General features: G+C 46.3%; 1 pseudogene; it reads left to right on the top strand.

Moving 5' to 3' along the window:
• Positions 1–368: 368 nt before the first annotated feature.
• Positions 369–10,438, top strand: LOC116810622 (small ribosomal subunit protein mS23-like; annotated as a pseudogene).
• The last annotated feature ends 6,756 nt before the right edge of the window (positions 10,439–17,194 follow it).

Below are 17,194 nucleotides of genomic sequence, written 5' to 3'. Positions count from 1 at the left end.
TCCAGAGGCTGAGGTAGGTAGATCACTTGAGCCTAGAAATTCGAGGCTGCAGTGAGCTGTCATCACTGCACTTCAGCCTGGGTGACAAAGTGAGACCTTGCCTCAAAAAACAAAGCAAAACAAAACAAATCCACAAGAGACCCTGGCAAAGATCTCTGTGCAAGGCAGAGAACTTCAATGGTTCAGCTGCACCCCAACAATGTTTATTAAAGTTAATCTATGAACATAGACAAATATTCAAAGGCAGCACAGAAAATAATTTTATTCGTAGGTGTGGTAGAATTGTGTGTGCCTTTTTCCTTTTCCTTAAAATTCCTATGTTTCCCAATTTAACTACTGTGCAAATACTACTAATAAAGAAATCCTCTATGAAAGGCGAGATTGGAGAAGCCAGCTTGACAGCAGCTCAAGAGAAGGAGGCTCGGAAAGGCCTGGCCTCAGGCTCTGTCATTGTGGGTGGGGCCCGCAGAGCTGTTCAGGAGGATGAGTCCAGACTAGGCAACATGAGAAAAAAGGAAGACCACAGAATGGGACAAAATAATTGCAAAGCATACATCTGATACGGGATTAATATGCAGACTATCATATAAAGAATTAAAGCTGAGGCTGGGCATAGTGGCTTGTGCCACCATGGATCACTTGAGGCCAGGAGTTCAAGACCAGGCTGAGCAACATAGTGAAACCCTGTTTCTACAAAAGATAAAAACAAAAATAAGTCCAGGCACGGTGGCTTCCACCTGTAATCTCAGCACTTTGGGAGGCCGAGGTGGGCAGATGAGTTTCAGACCAGCCTGGCCAACATGGGGAAACCTCGTCTCTACTAAAAATACAAACATTAGCCAGGCATGGTGGCGCGCACCTCTAGTCCCAGCTACTTGGGAGGCTAGGCCCGAGAATCACTTGAACCTGGGAGGTGGAGGTTGCAGTGAGCACTCCAGCCTGGAGTGAGACAGTGGGACTCTCTCAGTGGGACTGTCTCACTGGGTGACACAGCGAGACTCTGTCTCAAAAATAAATAAATAAATAAATAAAAATAAAAAGTAGAAATTAGGTGGGTGAGTGCGGTGGCTCACGCCTGTAATCCTAGCACTTTGGGAGGCCAAGGCAAGTAGATCACGAGGTCAGAGGTTCAAGACCAGCCTGGCCAACATAGCGAAACCCTGTCTCTACTGAAAATACAAAAAAATTAGCCAGGCGTGGTGGTGGGCACCTGTAACCCCAGCTACTTGGGAGGCTGAGGCAGGAGAATCGCTTGAACCTGGGAGGCAGAGGTTGCGGTGAACCAAGATTGCACCATTGCACTCCAGCCTGGGCAACAAGAGTGAAACTCTGTCTCAAAAAAAAAGAAAAAAAAAAAAAGAAAGAAATTAGCCAGGCATGGTGGCACGTGACTGTAGTCATAGCTACTTGAGAGGCTGAGATGGGAAGATTGCTCGAGCTCAGAAGTTGGAGGCTACAGTGAGCTATAATTGCACCACTGCACTCCAGCCTACGTGACAGAGCAAGATACTGTCACTAAAAAAAAAAAAAAAAGAAAGGCGGCTGGGCGTGGTGTCTCACGCCTGTAATCCCAGCACTTTGGGAGGCCGAGGCGGGCAGATCACGAGGTCAGGAGATCGAGACCATCCTGGCTAACACGATGAAACCCCATCTCTACTAAAAATACAAAAAATTAGCCGGGCATGGTGGCGGGCGCCTGTAGTCCCAGCTACTCAGGAGGCTGAGGCAGGAGAATGGCGTGAACCTGGGAGGTGGAGCTTGCGGTGAGCAGAGATGGCACCACTGCACTCCAGTCTGGGCGACAGAGCGAGACTCCCTCTCAAAAAAAAAAAAAAAAAGAACAAAAACTCAACAATAAAAAACCCACATAGCCCAATTCAAAAATGGCAAAGGACCTGACAAAGCATTTCCGTGGAGAAGACATACAAGTGGCCTACAGCACATGAAAGGACCAACCTAGTGCTCACTTTGCATAAGTCACCGACTGAATACTTAGGATATATATCTGTTATACTTCAATTAAAAAGTTTAAAAATGTATTACATGGGCCCTGGGGGGTCATTTAGATGGTAATGATTTGGCTGACCAAACTTCTAGATCCTAGAAATCCACGCGGCTTGATTACCAAACTTCAGGCCTGGCCTTGGAAGAAAGATGTTGGCAGGAACCCAAGGAGGTTCAGGAGTCAGGGGTCAGCAGTCAGGGTAGATGGGGATCCAGGCTGCAGCCCATACAGCCAGGGCTAGTGCTGGGCTCAGTCCCAGCAGGAAGTCACAAGGCCAGGAGGCAGATGGCCTCTCCAGCAGGGCAGAGTGGGGCTGAGGCCCGGGACTGTGTGGTGTCTCAGTCTGGGGTGACTGTTGAAGCTGCCCGTGTCCTGCCCTGATCTCTCATGGCTTCTGGCCGGTGGTCCTGGGCCTGCAGCCAGCAAGGCAGAATGAGGACAGGCAGGGATTGTGTCCCGGTGGGTTCTTGCCAAGAAGGGACCCAGTCCCCCACTGTGGCCCATGCCTTTCCATCTGTGACTTGTGACCCAGTTCCACAGTCTTCCCACGGACCTGGGAAATTGCTTCATTCCCAATAATGGGAATGACTTTTTTTTTTTTTTTTTTTTTTTTTATGATGACTTTGCTGGTCTCAGAGGTATGCCAACTCAGCTCTCTGGAACTACAGGGAGAGACTAACACCCAGAGAGATGGCATGACTTGTCCCAGGGGGCAGAGTGAGAGAGAAAAGCCAGGGTTTCTAACAGCTGGGGCTCTCAGGCTCACTGCCCACCCCAGGGAGGGCAGTTTCAACTCTGCTCAGGACGGGTCAACACCTCTCCAAGTGCATTGTGGGCTGAGCCATATCTGAGAAACTGTTTAAAGGGAGGCATAGGAACATCAGTTCTTTTAATTTAAAAAAAATCTCAATTGCAAAACAAAATTGAGAGCCAGGGGCTCATCACATTCCTGGTGTTGATGAGGTGCAGAACTACAAGGCAGGGTTCTGTGCTTAAGGTCAGCTTTCTCTGCCATCTTCCCGACCCTTGCATCTACTTTCTCAGCTCTGGACAGTGTGGGATATTAGGAAAGGGCCGACTCCCATCCCATTTCCAGAAGCCACAGTCTCTGCTCCTCACCAGCTGTGTGTTCTTCCATGTGGCTTGGCCAGATTCAGCAAATAGAGGCACCAGGAAGCACCAGGCACCCTGCTGCCCTCCCTTCAGCCTCGGGGGACGTAGGCCCTGGCATGAGGAGGACCGGCATGGGCTTTCAGGAAGGAAAGCAGGAGACGGGCCCTAAGATAGGAATGTTTCTAAGGGCAGAATGGCCAGGCCAAGGTGAGGCAGGTCCTGGATCTGTCCAGGCCTCTTTTCTACCTGCCCTCCCACCCCCAACCCCCAGGCCCAGCCCCCGCCTTCAGATCAGCTGTCCACCTGAAGCTCCTTTCCTCCTGGCTGGTCACTGACTTCTGGCCACCACCAAGCTCACCACGTGGCTCTCTTTACAAACCTGCTTCATACACAGGCTGCTTCACACCCGTGGTCCGTTAGAGAGCCTGCTCCTGATGGCACACTTTGGGACACAGACACAAGCTCTCATTTGTTCAGACAGTATGGGAGTGCTGAGATTTAGAACCACTCAAAAATCATCCACAGTTATTGAGCACCTACTTTTTGTTGGATTCTGGGTCAGTAAAACCTGTACAGGACGGAGGTAGACAGTCTGAGAGAGTAGGGTGGCTGACGGAATCCCGTAGTTGCTGTGTCCAGCCATCTAACTGGGCCATAGATAGCATGGTAACTCAGTTTGTATTCAAAATATTGCTTCTCTGGCCAAGTGCACTCTGAGTTCCAAACAGTGACTGTATAGATGAGCTTTTCTTTTCTTTTCTTTTTTGTTTTCTTTTGAGACGGAGTTTCACTCTTGTCGCCCAGGCTGGAGTGCAGTGGCTCCATCTTGGCTCACTGCAACCTCTGCCTCCTGGGTTCAAGCAATTCTCCTGCCTCAGTCTCCCGAGTAGCTGAGATTACACTGCACCCAGCTAATTTTTATTTTTACTTTTAGTAGGGACGGGGTTTTGCCATATAGGCAAGGCTGGTCTCGAACTCCTGACCTCAGGTGATCCACCCCGCCTCAGACTCCCAAAGTGCTGGGATTACAGGCGTGAGCCACTGCGCCTGGCCTTTAGATGAGCATTTCAACTATCCCAGGCCCTCTGGCATGGCTCCCAAGCCCTGAGGGAGATGGTTTGGCCTCTTTTCCTGGCCCTCCAGCCTCCACACACTCCTGCCCTGGCTCTGCCTTTTCACCTGGAGTTGCCTCCTCCCACCCCGGTTGTGCACCTGCCCCGGGCCTTCACCTTATGTGGTCTCCTCAAATCCTTTCCCTCCTTCCCTCTTTGGGTGCCTTCAGAGCCCAGTTTCAATGACACCTTCTCCAGGACCCCTGATCTGCCTGAAAACTTGGTGGCTAAAAGCAACATCACATTGATTTTGCTCACAAATCTGCAGTTTGGCAAGGCTCAGAGGGGATGGCTCAAGGCTGGGGCTGGAGCCATCTGACATCTCGCTCACTTGCTGGCTGGCTTTTGATGGCCTGCTGCAAGGGGGCAGAGTCGCCTCCATCTCCACATATTCCTTAGCCACACACTAGGCTGGCCCAGACTGGAGGCCACAAAAGGGCCTCTTTCTTTCCATGCTTTCGGTTTCTTCTAATGAGCCTGCATGACTTCTATACTTTAAAAGGACAGGAAATAAAACATAATTCTAATTTCCTTTTACTTTCATGTCAGGTTTACATCTCTAATTGTAATATCTTCAAACCATGGTATCTGAACATCCCATATTTTGCCCACTCATCTTCCCAGGTACCATTTCTAATTATTTGATAAAAATAGTAGAGTGGGCTGGGCATGGTGGCTCACACCTGTAATCCCAGCACTTTGGGAGGCTGAGGTGGGTGGATCACCTGAGGTCAGGAGTTCAAGACCAACCTGAACAATATGGTGAAACCCTGTCTCTACTAAAAATACAAAAACTAGCTGGGCCTGGTGGCATGTGCCCGTAGTCCCAGCTACTGGGGAGGCTGAGACAGGAGAACTGCTTGAACCTGGGAAGTAGAGGGTATAGTGAGCCAAGATTTTGCCACTGCACTTCCAGCCTGGTGACAGAGTGAGACTCTGTTTCAAAAATAAAATAAAATAAAATAAAAATAGTAGAGTGAATTAATACTCCACATTTTGAAAGCTTATCGGTTTAAGGCTGAGTGAAAACATTTCTGCTTGGAAATGTTGCTTCTGGTGATCTCTGTGCTATTGAAGTGGGTTCTGGGCCACATTTCAGCCCAGACATGCGAGCGCCCATTTGGGGCTGTCCCAGGAAGTGTGCTCGTGTGTGTGCGTAAGCATGCATAAGTGTGCGTAGCTTGTGTTGCCATAGTGATTTGGTTTGGGAGAAGTAACATAGAGCTCAGGCTTTTATGGACGGTGATGTAGTTTAGACAAGTAGTCTTTCTTTTTCCTGGAATCATAGAAAAGCAGCCTTGTGTGATGGTGAAGTCTGCATCTTCTCCAGTCCCCCAATTCTGCTCCCACAGGCTCAGCGCTGCCTGCGGCTGTCACAACCACATACTGTTCCAAATGGGAATTTGTACCAGTAAATGGATTTGGGTAAATCTATAAGAGTGGTTTGACTTTTTTTTTTTTCTTTTTTTATTTATTTATTTTATTTTTTAAAATTATTATACTTTAGGTTTTAGGGTACATGTGCACAATGTGCAGGTTTGTTACATATGACTTTTTAAATATCAAACAATATAAACACCTCAATGATTAATATAATAGATCTTTTGAAAAATTATAAAAATTATTTGCTGGCCAGGCGCAGTGGCTCACACCTGTAATCCTAGCACTTTGGGAGGCTGAGGCAGGCAGATCACAAGGTCAGGAGATAGAGACCATCCTGGCTAACACGGTGAAACCATGTCTCTACTAAAAATACAAAAAATTAGCCAGGCGTGGTGGCAGGCACCTGAGACTCCGTCTCAAAAAAACAAAATTGCTAATTACCTATATTCATGTTAGGAATTTTAGTGCTTTTTACTTTTGGCAATAGTTAATACATATAGTCTTAAAGACTTCATTGGAAAAATGTAATTCACTCATGTAGCGGCTAAGCAATATCTGAATAACAGTCCCTCCAGTTAGGAGATCTCAGGGGCCCCCAGGGTCTCAGGACCTAAGTGTGGGGCGGTACTAAATTGGACAGAAAGAACCAGAGCCCCATCCCTACACATCTCTGAGCCTACGTTTCCTCAGTTGAGACGTGACAGTATGAACACCTACCTTGAAGGTTAGTTGTGATATGAAATGAGGGGTGTGTGTCAAAGTGCATGGTAAATGTCTGAAGTCATTTCCCCGGACTTGTCTTTTTTGCCTTGTGAGTGGGTGTCCGTGTCAGTCAGGCATCCGCCTCCGGTCCACACCTTCTCGCGCCTCATCTCCTGCCTCACCCTACCGAGTAGCTGGGACTACAGGCGCCCGCCACCACGCGCGGCTAATTTTTTGTATTTTTAGTAGAGACGGGGTTTCACCGTGTTAGCCAGGATGGTCTCTATCTCCTGACCTCGTGATCTGCCCGCCTCGGCCTCCCAAAGTGCTGGGATTACAGGCGTGAGCCACCGCACCCAGCTTTTTTTTTTTTTTTCGAGACCTAGTCTCGCTCTGTCACCCAAGCTGGAGTGCAGTGGCGTGACCTTGGCTCACTGCAACCTCCGCCTCCTGGGTTCACGCCATTCTCCTGCCTCACCCTACCGAGTAGCTGGGACTACAGGGGCCCGCCACCATGCCCGGCTAATTTTTTGTATTTTTAGTAGAGACGGGGTTTCACCGTGTTAGCCAGTATGGTCTGGATCTCCTGACCTCGTGATCCGCCCGCCTTCGCCTCTCGAGGTGCTGGGATTACAGGCGTGAGCCACCGCGCCGGGCCTGAAGTCATTTCTAAGTATGATGTTGGGTAAGTTCTACCCTTAGGTTCAAAAACTCAGACTGGGTCACATGAAGAAAGAAAACACCATGAGAGTTATTTATTTGGCCTCCCACTGAGTAAGGCATTCTGTTAGGCCATTAGTGTTTATAAGCCAAATGTGGCATTCTGGAAAGGTAAATAGGCATTTAGTAGGAGATAAGAAACAAGTTTCCCTGCTACCTTTTTTTTTTTTTTTTAGAGACAGGGTCTCACTGTGTTGCCCAGGCTGAAGTGTGGTGGCACCATCACAGCTTACTGCAGCCTCAAACTCCTAGGCTCAAGAGATCCTTCCACCTCAGCCTCCCAAGTAGCTGAGACTAGAGGCATATGCCACCACACCCAGCTAATTTTAGTTATTTATTTATCATTATTATTATTATTTTTGAGATGGGCTCTTGCCCTGTCACCTAGGCTGGAGTGCAGCAGCACGATCATAGCTCACTGCAGCCTTGTACTACTTGCCTCAAGCAATCGTCCTGCCTCAGCCTCCCAAGTAGCTGGAACTATAGGCACAGGCCACCATGTACAGCTAATTAAAAAAAATTTTTTTTTTTCTGTAGAGACAGGGTCTGGCTATGTTGACCAGGCCTATCTCTAACTCCTGTCCTCAAGTGATCCTCCTGCCTCAGCCTCCCCAAGTGCTGGGATTATAAGCACAAGCCACTGTACCTGACCAGAGACAAGTTCACAAACATTCTGAGGGTTCAGAGGGGCAGGCTACTTCCAAATGTCTGGATTTTTTTTTAAGTTATGTAAACTATTTTATTTTTAAAATATATTGATGTGTTTCAGAAGAAAAAAAATGACCATATTTAATTAGTCACTGATACATAATTGTATTTTCCTTTGGGACAATATAGAATTTGTTTATTCTTCAGTGGCTTCATATTTACAAAATACCAGTAAAAATAGTAAGGAAAGGGTTCAATCCACATAGACCATCACATACAGAATAACTAGCTGAATATTTATCTTCCAGAAATCTGGTAAGCACTGGTTTCTTAAACACAGGATATGCCAAATTCTGGTTACTAGTGTCTTCATTCTTTATTGGATACATTTCTTTTGTTTAATTGATACATATTTGTACATATTTATGGGGTACATGTGATATTTTGTTACATGTATAGAATGGAATACTATTCAGCCATAAAAAAGAATGAAATCCTGTCATTTGCAGCAACATGGATGGAAATGGAGATCATTGTTAAGTGAAATATGCTAGGCATGGAAAGACATATATCACATGTCCTTTTTTTTCATCCTCTCATTATTGAACATATCACATGTTCTTACTCATATGTGGGAGCTAGAAAAGTTGATCTCAGGCCAACCACAGTGGCTCACGCCTGTAATCCCAGCACTTTGGGAGCCCGAGGCGGGCGGATCACTTGGGGTCAGGAGTTTGAGACCAACCTGGCCAATATGGTGAAACCGTGTTTCTACTAAAAATACAAAAATTAGCTGGGCGTGGTGGTGAGTGCCTGTAATCCCAGCTACTTGGGAGGCTGAGGCAGGAGAATCGCTGGAATCTGGTCAGCAGAGGTTGCAGCGAGCCGAGATCGCACCACTGCACTGCAGCCTGGGCTACAGAGTGAGACTCTGTCTCCAAAAAAAAAAAAAAAAAAAAAAAAAAAAAAAAAAAAAAATGGCTGGGCGTGGTGGCTCACGCCTGTAATCCCAACACTTTGAGAGGCTGAGGTGGGTGGACCCCTTGAGGTCAGGAGTTTGAGACCAACCTGGCCAACATGGTGAAACCCTGTTTCTACTAAAAATACAAAAATTAGCTGGGCATTGTGGTGCATGCCTGTAATCCCAGCTACTCAGGAGGCTGAGGAAGGACAATCGCTTGAACCTGGGAGGCAGAAGTTGTGGTGAGCCGAGATCGCACCACTGCACTCCAGCCTGGGCGACAAGAGTGAAACTCCATCTCAAAAAAAAAAAAGTGGATCCCATAGAAGTAGAGAGTAGAATGATAGATAGTAGAGATTAGGAAAGGGGTGTCAGTGGGAGGGGGGAAGAACACGTTGGTTAATGGGTACGAACATACAGTTAGAAGGAAAAAGATCTAGTCACAGTAGAGTGACTATAGTTAACAACAATGTTTTGTTTATTTCAACATAGGTAGAAGAGAGAACTTGAAATGTTCCCAACACATAGAAATGATAAATGCTTAGGTCAATGGATATCCTAAATACTCTGACTTGATCATTACATGTTCTATGCTGATGTCTGGGTTTTATTCTGATGGAGGTGCCACTGGAGGTATTTCAGGCATTTGCACAGAAGTATCCCCCCACCATACCTGCCTTCAGAGCTGCACATTAGAAAGATGGATCTAACAGGAATACACAAAGTTAAGTAGAAAACAGAGAAACCAGAAGCAGTTAAGAAAGCGTCCTAAGAATTCACGGAGTGGAAAATCACCTAGATGTCTTTTATGGGAGGCGTATCCTGGGGAGCATCTGCAGAATCTAGGAGGAGCACCCTTGAGGAGCACTCAGGAAGCACTCAAGAGAAACATCTATAACTGGCTGGAAATCGCAGGGAGCATCTTTTTGCAGACTCAGTACGTGATTTGAGCAGGAGTGCTGTAGGAGAAATTGAAGGAGAAACCCCTCTAGTATCACATACATAACACCTTTCCCCTGTGGAAGGAGCCAGTCTTCCAGAGGCCCTACTTATGATATGGCAAAGCCAAAGTTCTCATGGAGGACATCTGGTATCATGAGGATCCTATTGGAGCACAATTCTTTCTTTCTTTTTTTTTTTTTTTTAGATGAAGTTTTGCTCTTTTTGCCCAGGCTGGAGTACAATGGCATGATCTCGGCTCACTGCAACCTTCGCCTCCTGAGTTCAAGTGATTCTCCTGCCTCAGCCTCCCGAGTAGCTGGGATTACAGGTGTGTGCCACCACACCCAGCTAATTTTTGTATTTTAAGTAGAGACGGGGTTTCCTCATGTTGGCCCGGCTGGTCTCGAACTCCTGACCTCAGGTGATCCATCTGCCTCAGCCTCCCAAAGAGTTGGGATTACAGGCATGAGCCATCGCGCCCAGCCCATTGGAGGAAAATTCTATTCAGCCTACAAATCTGGTCAAAAGCTTTTGATCTATTCAATCCAAGCTTCAAGCCTACCTGTCAATGCTTTGTGAAGTATATTGAGCTACAGAAACTTAAAGAAACAGATGAAGAGAAGTTATTTGTAGAAACAAGGAAAGCTTTATTGGCAGAAAGTGTCATTTTAAGATGAGTAGGAGAAGCAAGGACTCAACAGGAAGGTAGTCACGTTTCCTGGAAATCTGAACACATGATTGTCAGACCCCAAACTGTGTTGAAAGAAAACCAGCCTCAGAAAGAAAGAAGTTCCATGGGACCAGCATTTGGAGGCACCTGAAGGACAGTCAAAAGGTCTTGCAGCTCCGTGAAGGGTTTGTATACTGTGGATACTGACATACACACTCTACTCAGTAGCTCAATGTTGAGCTGTTTCTAACAGTTGAACTACATAAACGTCTCTTGATCTTGAAGGCATTATATTTGCCTCCTCTTAGTCCTTACTTCTGAGTTGTCATAAAGCTCGGTATCATGGTTTGACAGAAGCAGTTATGATCCAGAGTATTTATATAAAAGAATAATAAAAACTGAAAAAAAAAAAGGAGTTATGTGAACTTTCATGGTAGGACATCATTAAATAAAGAACTCCAGCTGGGCGTGGTGGCTTATACCTGTAATCCAGCACTTTGGGAGGCCCAGGCGGACAGATCACTTGAGGTCAGGAGTTTTGAGACCAGCCTAGCCAAGATGGTGAAACCCTGTCTCTACTAAAAATACAAAAAAATGGCCGGGCGCGGTGGCTCATGCCTGTAATCCCAGCACTTTGGGAGGCCGAGGCGGGTGGATCACTTGAGGTCAGGAGTTTGAAACCAGCCTGGCCAACATGGTGAAATCCCTTCTCTACTAAAAATACCAAAAATTAGCTGGACATATTGGCGGGCGCCTGTAATCCCAGCTGCTCAGGAGACTGAGACAGGAGAATCGCTTGAACCTGGAAGTCGGAGGTTGCAGTGAGCTGAGATCGCACCATTGCACTCCAGCCTGGGCAACAAGAGTGAAACTCTGTCTCAAAAAAAAAAAAAGAGTAAAAAACAAAACAAAACAAAAAAATTAGCCAGGCGTAGTGGCACATGTCTGTAATCCCAGCAATTCTGGAGGCTGAGGCAGGAGAATCACTTGAACCTGGGAGGCAGAGGTTGCAGTGACCCGAGACCATGCCACTGCTTTCCAGCCTGGACAGCAGAGCAAGACTCCATCTATAAATAAATAAATAAAATTCCCTAGGTGCTTAAAAACAAAGAAAGAGGGAAAAAAAAGAGGTGCATCTAACATCTAGGAAGAGCACCTGGGGGAGCACCTACTGGGTGCACCTGAAGGAGCAACTCAAGGGCCACTGGCAGGAGCCTCCGGGAAGCGCAGAAGGCATGTGTGGGGAGAGATTGGTGGGGGTTGGGTGTTCTTACCCACTGAGTGGGCGGGCTAGAAGAAGAGAAATGGGGCTAGAGACAGGCTGGCTGTAAGCCAGTGGTTGTCGAGGAGATAGCATCAGCGAGGGAGATGCCCCAGTGGCAGAGCCGCCGTGAAAAGGGAGGAGGGTGTCTCTCCACTGTTGAGCCAGAGCTACGAAGAGGGTTGACTCTGCCATAGAGCGTCCTTTCTTCCCAGCTATTATGTCGGCTCTGCAGGGACCCTCACACTTGATGAGTCAAGGGGCTTGTGCCTTACTGAGCAGCCAGAGGGATCCCTCTCTGAGACCCTCAGACCTGCTCCTTGCCTGGCCAGTGCCAGCCCTCCTCCCCCTCCTCACCAGGGGATGGCTGAAGCATGGAAAAGTGGCCTGCAGCAGATTGGAGGGGGCATGGGGACTCAACACCCTGGGTTGCTGAGTCCTGTGAGACCTGTGGCCCCGGCACACCCCACCCCAGCCCTGGGCTCTCAGCAAGGATGCCATGTGGAGCCCGTCAACTAGCACTCTCGCGCCCCCTGGTGGCCGTCCCTGATGAGGCGGGTATAGGACATCTTCCCAGTGAGAACTTGTGGGAATCCACAGTTCATGCCTACGTTCATTCATTCATTCATTCTTGAAATATTTGGGGAGTACCTGCAGGCCTCCGAGGCTCTATGCTGTCCACTCTGGCACCCACATGCACTCTGAGCACTTGAAGTGCAGCGAGTCCACTGGAGAAGTACAGTAAGTGTAAAGATTACACTGGCCGTCAAAGACAGTGCACACAATATAAAATGTAGTATCGATCATTTTCATATTGATGATGCATTGAAATTATAATGTTTTGGATCAACCATTTTAAGTAAAATATGATTACAATCAATTTCACCTGTTTCTTTTTTGCCGAGACCAGCTGGGTCGGGGAGACCATAACCCAGTGGTGCTAGAGGAATTAAAGACACACACAGAGAAATACAGAGGTGTAAAGTGGGAAATCAGGGGTCTCACAGCCTTCAGAGCTGAAAGCCCCAAACAGAGATTTACCCACATATTTATTAACAGCAAACCGGTCATTAGCATTGTTTCTATGGATATTAAATTAACTAAAACTATCCCTTATGGGAAACGAAGGGATGGGCCGAATTAAAGGAATAGGTTGGGCTAGTTAACTGCAGCAGCAGCATGTCCTTAAGGCACAGATTGCTCATGCTATTGTTTGTGGCTTAAGAATGCCTTTAAGCAGTTTTCCGCCCTGGGCGGGCCAAGTGTTCCTTGCCCTCATTCCGGTAAACCCACAACCTTCCAGCGTGGGCGTTAGGGCCATTATGAACATGTTACAGTGCTGCAGAGATTTTGTTTATGGCCAGTTTTGGGGCCAGTTTATGGCCAGATTTTGGGGGACCTGCTCTTTTTACTTTTTACTTTTATGATAATGTGGCTTCTAGAAAGCTTAACCTTCTTTATGTGGGTCGATTTCTATTTCTATTGGATAGTGCTATTCTAGACCATCAGTTCCCAGACTTTGGGATTCCAAGGACAAGTAAAAGTCCTCCGTATTTTTACTACCAACTTTCTACTTTCTTAAATAATGGTGCCTATTTGTCTATTTCTTTCTTTCTTTTCTTTTCCTTTCTTTTTTTTTTTTCTTTTTTTGAGACGGAGTTTTGGTCTTTTTGTCCAGGCTGGAGTGCAGTGGAGCAATCTTGGTTCACTGCAACCTCCGCCTCCTGGGTTCAAGTGATTCTCCTGCCTCAGTCTCTTGAGTAGCTGGGATTATAGGCATGTGCCACCATGCACAGCTAACGTTTTTGTATTTTTAGTAGAGATGGGGTTTCACCATGTTGGCCAAGCTAGTTTTGAACTCCTGACCTCAGGTGATCCACTTGCTTTGGCCTCCCAAAGTGTTGGGATTACAGGCATGAGCCACCATGCCCGGCCTATTTATTTCTTTACATTTTTTCCTACTGCCTGTATAACTACAGAAATTAATGATGTTTTAAAAAGTAACACTCTCATCAGGAAAGGGTGAAAGGGATGGTCCTCTTAATACCAGAAATGCAGGAAGCCATGGTCAGAATGTAGAGTTAAACAAAAAAACTCACCTATTGCCCTTTGATTATTTTTCCACAAATCACTGAGTGTTTGAGGAGTTCTCAAGTGCAAGTTCTCTAAGGAGCCTCTTGGGAGTGCATCCACATCTGTGGCTTCTCCCTTCCTGGCCTGCGATCATCTACAGGATAGCCCAGTGTTGACACAGGCTGTGTGCTGCTGCCTGCCAGGTACCAAGCTGAGAACTGTGGACACGGGAAAGGTGAGGGGGTGAGGGATGCCATATTGTCTAGGACTGGAGCTGGCACCTTGCCAGTCCCTTTATACACTGGTTATCTTAATTTTCACACACAAATGTTGTTATTCATGTGGTCTGGTGGAGGAAACTTAAGTGTATGGTCATATAAACTGTAAGAGGGGTGGGGCGCTGTGGCTCATGCCTGTAGTCCCAGCACTTTGGGAGGCCGAGATGGGCGGATCACTTGAGGTCAGGAGTTTGAAATCAGCCTGGCCAACATGGTGAAACCCCGTCTCTACTAAAAATACAAAAAAATTAGCTAGGCATGGTGGTGCATGCCTGTAATCCCAGCTACTTTGGAGGCTGAGGCAGGAGAATCACTTGAACCTGGGAGGCGGAGGTTGCGGTGAGCTGAGATCGCGCCATTATATTCCAGCCTGGGCAACAAAAGCGAAACTCCGTCTCAAAACAACAACAACAACAACAACAACAACAACAACAACAACAACAACAAAACTGTAAGAGGATACCCAGATGGCTAACATGCCTGAAAAGGTGCTCAATCTCATCAGCAATCAGGCAGAAGCAAATAAAAACACAAGGCCGGGTGCAGTGGCTCACACCTGTAATCCCAGCACTTTGGGAGGCTGAGGCAGGAAGATCGCTTGAGCCCAGGAGTTCAAGACCAGCCTGGACTAAATAGTGAGACCCCCATCTCCAAAAAAAATTTAAAAATTAGCTGAACATGGGGGCACACACCTGTAGTTCCAGATACTCGGGAGGCTAAGGTGTGAGGATTGTTTGAGCCCAGAAGATGGAGGCTACAGTGAGCCGTGATTGCACCACTTGCACTCCAGCCTGGGTGACAGTGAGACCCTGTTTCAAACACACATGCGCGCACACGCATGCGCGCGTACACACACACACACACACACACACACACACTAAGATACCACTACAGACCCATAGACCCATCAAATGAAAAAGACTGACAATACCAAGAGTAACATCCCCCGCTGCTGATGGGAATGTAAATTGGTGCAGCCACTTTGCAAGTAGTTTGGCAGGATCTTTTTTTTTTTTGAAATGGAGTTTTGCTCTTGTTGCCCAGGCTGGAGTGTAATGGCGCAATCTTGGCTCACTGCAGACTCTGTCTCCTGACATCAAGCAATTCTCCTGCCTCAGCCTCCCGAGTAGCTGGGATTACAGGCGCCTGCCACCATGCCTGGCTAATTTTTTATATTTTTAGTAGAGACGGGTGTTTTGCCATGTTGGCCAGGCTAGTCTCGAACTCCTGGCCTCAGGTGATCTGCCCGCCTCAGCCTCCCAAAGTGCTGGGATTACAGATGTGAGCCACTGCACTGGCCGGTAGGATCTTTAGTAGATAAATATCCACACATGCTAGGACCTCACCAGTCCATCCAATAGAAACATGCGCTTATGTGATGTGCAGTAGCATTTACCAGAGCCCTAGACTGGAAATAGCCAAATGTCCATCAACAGGAGAAAAATGAAATAAAATAATGATGAAAACAAAATAAAATAATGAAAAAAATGAAATAAAATGATCATGCAATGGAATACTATACTATGAAAATAGGCCAACTACTGCTGTACATAGCAGCTATGATGTTTGTATCTAAGTGATGTGTTTTCCAAATTTTATCATTAATATCATGATGAATACCTTTAAACATGTCTTTCTGGAATACTTCTAGAGAATGACTACAAAGTAAATTGCTAAAGAGTAGCTGATGAATCAGGCTATGGGAATTCTTGATTTTTATAGATGTTGTTCATTACCTTCAGAAAAAGACTAAATCAATTTATACTCACACCAGCCATGCCTCAGAGAGTGTGCTTTCCCACACACCTGCCAATACAGAATGTATGATTGTTTAAAATATACTTTGAAAACAAGTAATATTCCTTCACAGTTTCACCTGGATCCTAATTTACTTATGTTGCCTGTTCTCAATCATCTTTAGTGTATTCGTTAGGAAAATGCCACCTGCTATGACTAATTGACTCTAGAAGGAATACTACTTCATCAGAACAGGAGTCCTTTTTTGCTCCTACAAAGAAAGGGTAAGGTTTCTGATGATTAGCACTGGCAAGATTTGCTCCAAATGATCATTCAAGAACCTAGATGGAAATATATCACTGATTTCTGTTTCTCCATCTATAAAATGAGAGTAAGGATTGCTTCTCGGCCTTTTGGCTAAGATCAAGTGTGTAAAATGAGAGTAAGAATACCATGCCCTACCTTGTAGGGATAGAGTGATTGTCAGCTAAGGTCACACATTTGAATGTCTTAGTAACAGAGTGCAGACTCACCCATTCCCAGCTTCTAGGGTAGTAGGAAAGGGCCCATTCTCCAGAAGCGGAAGATCTATTTCAGAGCAAGAAAGAAAAAGGTGCTGAAGCACTGTCAAAGCATAGCAAACTATCCTTCCTCCTCTTGTTACCAAGCGGTCAATGGACTTGCTGTCCCATGTGCACACAAGCCAATATCAAGGCCTTGGCTTTTGAGAAAAGGAGTTGGAGGCTAGGTAGGGTTTTATTAGCATAAAGTAATGAAGTGTGATCTGACTGGATCTTGCAATGAGGTGATGCCAGAAGGCATGGTCTGACTGGATCCTGTCATGGAGTGATACCATAACTCCATCTGACTGGATCCTGAATCCTGCCACGTGGTGTCCGCTCTTAATTCAGTCCCTACTCCTTGGTCTGAGTGTTTAGGTTCCCCCTGTGGTTGTACACTTGACTCATCTAGGTGTGCTCAGGTTACATGACCTTCAACTTGGGGGTCCATGGCAACCAAAAAACAACTCACGACCTTGTTGCATAAAAGTTGAACCAGATTGGTTTGATTCAGTTATATTCTCTCCATGGCAAGATAGCCCTTGCTAGACATAGAAATGTTAACTTTTTTAATGACCAGAGATAAAGATGGGTCTGTACTCTGGTTCACCACTGAAATGATGAGTATTTTATTTTATTTTGAGATGGAGTCTCTGTTGCTCAGGCTTGAGTGCAGTGGCATGATGTCGGCTCACTGCAACTTCCACCTCTTCGGTTCAAGCAATTCTCCTGTGTCAGCCTCCTGAGTAGCTGGGACTACAGGCACATGCCACCATGCCCAGCTGATATTTGTATTTTTGGTAGAGACAGGGTTTCACCATATTGGTCAGGCTGGTCACAAATTCCTGACCTCAGATGATCCACCTGCCTCAGTGTCCTCAAGTGCTGGGATTACAAGCGTGAGCCACTGCACCTGGCCTGAAATGATGAATATTTTAGAAGAGCTTTCATTGGGTTTTTTTTTGGAAGGATGAAGCTGTTTACAAAAAAAGAATCCTATATTCTTTGTATTTGTTAATCCTAACATTA

The sequence above is a fragment of the Hylobates moloch genome, unplaced genomic scaffold (assembly GCF_009828535.3).
Source record: "Hylobates moloch isolate HMO894 unplaced genomic scaffold, HMol_V3 SCAFFOLD_1, whole genome shotgun sequence".
NCBI classification, from domain to species: Eukaryota; Metazoa; Chordata; class Mammalia; order Primates; family Hylobatidae; genus Hylobates; species Hylobates moloch.
The sequence above is the reverse complement of the archived record's forward strand: the minus strand, read 5'-3'. Positions and strand labels throughout refer to the sequence as shown.